At 35.4% G+C, this 5,793-nt stretch overlaps 1 long non-coding RNA gene across 1 annotated transcript; it reads left to right on the top strand.

The window, feature by feature from the left end:
* Positions 1-1,205: 1,205 nt before the first annotated feature.
* On the top strand, positions 1,206-5,021 carry LOC136040748 (uncharacterized). The gene is made up of 2 exons (XR_010620867.1): positions 1,206-1,326; positions 4,580-5,021. It is a non-coding gene; the product is annotated as an uncharacterized LOC136040748 (long non-coding RNA).
* Positions 5,022-5,793: the final 772 nt, after the last annotated feature.

Genomic DNA, 5,793 nt, shown 5'->3' with positions numbered 1-5,793 from the left:
GAAACAACTGAAAATAAATACGCATGGTATTGATTTTGAAAAAATGCCAAAAATTGTCCTTTTTTTCAAAAAGTTGCCTTTTTTTACCCAATAGTGGCACGGTTTCACCCAGAGTCAAAAAGTGTCAAAAAAGCACTAAAAGTGTCCCTTTGGCAACCCTGCTTACTGACAGACTGACCGACAGACCGACAGAATTTGCGATCGCTATATGTCAATTGGTTAATACCAAGTGCCATAAAAAATAACCGTCAACAAATTCCAAGATTTTAGCCTAACTACCAAGGAATAAAGGTCTTATATTCAACACCACTGATTACTAGAACACTAACCAGCTGCTTTAATGTGCTTCTTGTAAAAGTGTTTGTAATCAATATCAGAACAATAAAGATTGGCAGAGCTCTTGAAAAAGGAAACAAATTATCCTCATATTATGCAAACACAACATAAAACCAAGTTTAACATAAGAGTTTAGTTCTAGTTTCACGTTATTTATTATATTTCCTTACGCAACACACCTAAGGTTACTACTGAGGATCCACAGCACTGCTTATCCCTTGAGACAAAGATTAGAAATCTAGTAACGCTAATGTAAAGTGAAACTCACATTTACACTACTTGAATAATCTTCGGTGTCCATTACTTTTTGTAACTCATTCCAAAGGTTTCCTTGGAGGGGGAGGGGGAGGGCTTTTTCTTTTCAGAAGTCCCGAAACTTCCCATTAAGGCCACATATAGTTCTTTTTTTTTAGCCTGTGTCTAATCCTCCCAAATGTATATCTAAAAACCTTTTCCATCCATGTTTGCTCCAGGGCAACCGATCAGAATTTAATTTGTTTGGTTACTCCTATTTTTCCCAAACAAAACTTTAAATCTGTTCAAATATTCTGAAACCGTTTAATTCCCCCCCCCCCCCATCTCCATGAGATGATTATTTCTTTTACTTTCATTGGGAATTAACCCTATGGTAATCTATACTTATGATTTGTATAGTTGGGTAAAAGGTGTTTTCCTGAGGAGGGATGGACAACTGGATTGTAAGAGGGTGAGGTTTATCGTGTTCTGTGACCTTAGTTTTACCCAAACTGCCAATATTTAGGAAGGAAAATAGTCTGGGTCATTACTGGCCAAACCCTCTCCGAGCTACGTCCACAATTAAGAGTAGTGCAGTGAGATGTTTGACCAGTTAGACCGCTAGAAGAATTTCGGTTAATACCCTATGATCCTTAGCAAACATAGGGTATTAACTAAATTTTGGTTACATTACTCAGTTAACGTCGTTCACTTCATTTACTTGTAGCTTATTTGGATGAACAAAACATGAAATTGGTAGGTGCGTTTTCCCATAATTATTTTTAAAGTATGATTTCCTTTTTTTGGGGGAAATGATAATTATTCTGAACATTGGGTTTTTTGTTTATTACCAGAGTATCCTTAAAAAAACAAAAAACACTTGAATTTCATGGAGAGATTTCATGCGCGCTATTGCGTCGGTGTGCATGATAACGTCTTGAGGGGCTATTAGCTCTAATAGTTTGCCTCCTATCTGGCCTCCAGAATAGATTGACCCATCACGACTAACAACAGCTTCTATTACTATTGCTAAATTTATGTATGTAAGATGTATTAATTTTACAATTCCTCATCTTAAAATGATACCCAATAAAAATTTGGATAATCTTAGAAATAGGGATTGAACTCCCCCAAATTGGGATGCAGATTTGATAGAAATTTGAGAATCCTAAGACCACTACTGGCGCAGTATGATATTTCTTACTTTTTTACTGGAGAAGGGTAGTCACGCATTTGACAATCTATAGTCTCTAATTGTAGATTGCTAAAATAGGGGTTTGATTTTGTTGATAATTTTCTTTGTGGAATTCCTCTATTTCTTCTGGGCTCAATCCTATTTGTCATGAAAATAATTTGCAAACATACGAACTGTCAGCAATAAATTTGGGATTATGCTATTCATGCATTTATGCATTATCATTTGCAATATTTATTTTGTATTGCGTTCAGGACCTATGCCAGAGCCTACCTGACTTTTTTATCTATCAAATTCTTTACTATTCATTTAATATGGCTTTTAATAAAAAAAAGTAAAGTTTTAGTAAAGGCAAATATTTTCAAACCTTCACTAAAAATGACAATAAATGAAACGTTCTCGAATAGTATGTCTCCTGCTACTACGCTTCCATTTTATTTTGCTTTTGAGATGCATTACTGCCTTAGTAGGATTTTTTTTTTTCGTGATAGTTTTTTCCAGCCATAGCTTTCATAAGTCGGATATGATATTGCAAAAAAAGGTAGGAATGACGACAGTAAACGAAGAAAAACACTTTCTCTGAAGTTTGTAATGTTTTTGGTTGTTTTTGCATAAGAATGTGGTATTTTTGTTTTCTTTTAGTCTAATAAATAGTGAAACATGGAAGAATGAAACATGAGCCATCCCAGCTCTAGGCGTTTATACCCTCCCGCTCCCACTGTAAAATACTCAACCAGAAAGTACCCACCAGGAATTGCCCCCTTCCCAATTATAAATACCTCCCCCTGGGACCTTCACCCCAGGAAAATACAAATCCCGCAGAATTCCCCCTCCCAGCAGAGAAAAACACCCTAAAAATACCCTCTGGGAAATAGTCCTCCAGAATATATCGCAATAAAAATATCCACCCAACACCGTGGTAAATACCCCCCGCGAAAAAAACCCCTCCCCCCGGAAAGTACCACCCTGCGGAAAATAGGGTTTTCCAAATTTGGGGATTTTATTTGGCTTGTGTTTTGTTTTCGATTAGAAGTGTCAAAGGAAGTAAAAAGGAGGAATTTACACACCATAAGAATCTTCAAAACATAGAAAATAACATCACAAGTCAATTTGTGTTGAAAATACTTCTATACGAACTTCTTCAAATTTAGGCAATTGCGGGGGCCAAATATAAAAAAACGAGAAAAAATATGTCCAAAAATCACCCAAAATTAATCTAAAAACATATGGCCCAAAAAAGTTAATATGGTTTAGCTTTCCTTTGAAAGTATAGTTGGCTTTGGGAACCAACAAATTCTTATTGTTTATGTTTTTACGGACAAAAGCGTTGTCAAATTCTATGAATTAGTTTTTCTTTTCTTTTCTTCCAAGTGTAAAACTACCACAACCTTTCTTTCTACCACAACATTTCTTTTGTACTTATTACAACATTGAAAATAAAATGAAAAATTGTAAGTAAAACAAAATCTTGAGTTGATGAGCTTTCAGCAATTGATATCATTATGAATAAAACATACAGTTTAAATTAACAATAATTTAGCGAAACCCAAATCGAACAAAAATTATAATAGATAATATGGTTAAACTCAAAAACGAGCAAAAATTAAAAAAAAGTAGGGCTTACAACTCCCATGTTTTCTCAAGACCAGAAGTTGGCTTTAGGAACCAACAATTTCTGATTGTTTAAGTTTTTACAGAGGAAAGCGTTGTCAAATTCTGCAAATTAGTTTTTCTAATATTTCAAGTGCAAAACTGCAGCAAATCACCATTAAAAATAAATAAAACCCAAAACCAAAAGAAATTACAATAGACGACCTAGTCAAACTCACGAGCAAAAATTAAAAGGAGTAAGACTGAAGACCCCAATGCCTAATAACTAAAGACCAGAACAAAATTTGCACTTAAGTGAAAAAAAACAGATGACCGTGGATTGTCAATTTAATACACGTATTCTAGTATTTATTCCTTCAAGTCTTAATGCTTCTTTATTTATTAAAGTTAAAAAAGTTAAAACATTTAAAATGTGTTTTGTTTTCAGTAACGTGCAAATTGAGTTCTGGTCTTGAGAAGGTGTTGGGGTTGTCAGACTTATTCATATATTTTTTTTTGCTCGTTTTGAATTTGACACGGTTATTTATTGTAATTTTTGTTCATTTTTGGTTTAGATTATTTATTGATGGTGATTTTGGATAGTTTTACTCTACAAAAAGATCCAATGATTCTTCTAGTAATAATTGGCCTGCAACACTAAATAGCTGCTAATATTACAGAGTACTAATAGGTTGTAAAGAAACCGGTATTAGAGTTCACATTCCCTACCGCAGGTACTGTTCTCCATTTCTTGGCACTTCAGCCAGGAAATGTGATGGGAGGTTTGGGGGCAACCATCCTGTGCTTTCGCGCATCCTTCCTGTTTACTTTCCCCAGATTTCTCCAGGTCAAATTTTAAAGCTGGTTGCCTCTGTCTGAGCTTACAGAGTTACGCTAGTGACCCCCGTCCCAAACTAAATAATTGGGTACAACAGGATTCGAACCCTCGCTCTCTCAGACAAAGTATCTTGAATCCAACACACCAACCCACTCGGCCAGGGTACTTATTCTAAAACAGTCGTGTTATTGTGTGATTAAACAAAGGAACTGAATAAGTAACTGAATAAGGAACTGACTCAGTGAATTACTGAATAGAGAAATTCATTATATTGCAGCAGTGTGACTTTTGAAGTGAGAGAGGGTATACTAAAATAAGTTTTATTTTTGATAATTTAAAGCTAGTATGCTTAAATGACTTGGATCTACCTGTCTAGTTTTTTCTAGGTTATCTTGGTGGTTCTCGGAGCAGCGATGATTTTGGCACAAGAAACAATTCCTAAGCGAATACAAGTTGAGAGGCAAGATGAAGGATTGACAACTTCTGAAATAAAATTACCAGTTGAAGAAGGTATGGAAGGCGTTGGTACCCATTACCAAAACTACTACCCCCATAGTTATCGTAACTACTACCCTTCATATAATTATGGTAGTTATGTAAGGCAATCAAGCTGGTCACCAAGTTCGAAGGATCCACCCCTTCCAAAGGGTTTATATTGGAGGGAGTTAAAGGGTTATTATTTGACTCAACAAGGGACTTTGGAACGCCTAAATGGGTAAAAAAAGAGAAGAGGAGTTGAAGAATGGAAGTCAAATTATAGAATTGCTGGTGCATGTTTCCTTGTTTTTTTTTTGTTTTTGTTTTTTACAATTAAATCGTTTATAGCTACATAGTTCTAACATTTTAGAAAGAAGGACAGTCCAATTTTATTGTCAAACAATTTCAAATTTATTTTCCATACTGATTTCTTTCAGGACTCCCCATTCCGCCACAAAATCTTTCCTCTGTACCAATCTTTGAAAAGGAAATACCGCTTGCGTGTCCTCATAGTGGCATCAGGGAGTATCGTTCACGAGTTTGCCTCGCCAAAACTTTCATAACGAACATAGCTGCAGAGTGACTTTGAGGAGCGACACACCTTGAGAAAATTATAGCCTAGTAAACAACACAAATTACTTATGATAAGTTTTAAGAGAAGAAAAGCGGGGTTTTAGGAAGGGTAGAAGATATGCTGGCAAACCTTTCACTTAGATTAATACTTCAGAAGGACCTGAGTCATCAAACACCTTTATTCCCCAGTTTTAAGGATCATGAATAAGCGTTAGATTCGGCTTACAGAGGAGCCATAACGAAGGTCTTATTCTTGTATGGGATTAAATAAATAAAAGCATTTTTTTAAATCAAGGAGCGACATTAAAACTCAAAATGAAAAGAAATTACTCCCTATATGAAGGGAGCTGTCCCCTCCTCAACGCCTCGCTCTTTACCCTGAAGTTTTTATTCCTTATAAAGTAGAGTTGTGACAAAGAGTCAAACTTTAGCTTAAAAATAGTGAGGTGTTGAGGTGTTAGCTAAAGAATAGTGAGGTGTTGAGGAGGGGACAGCTTCTTTTATATACGGAATAATTTCTGTTCGTTTTAAGTTTTAATGTCACTCCTTA

Source organism: Artemia franciscana, chromosome 21, assembly GCF_032884065.1.
Source record: "Artemia franciscana chromosome 21, ASM3288406v1, whole genome shotgun sequence".
NCBI lineage: Eukaryota > Metazoa > Arthropoda > Branchiopoda > Anostraca > Artemiidae > Artemia > Artemia franciscana.
Note: the sequence above shows the minus strand (reverse complement) of the source record. Positions and strands in the feature narration are given on the sequence as shown.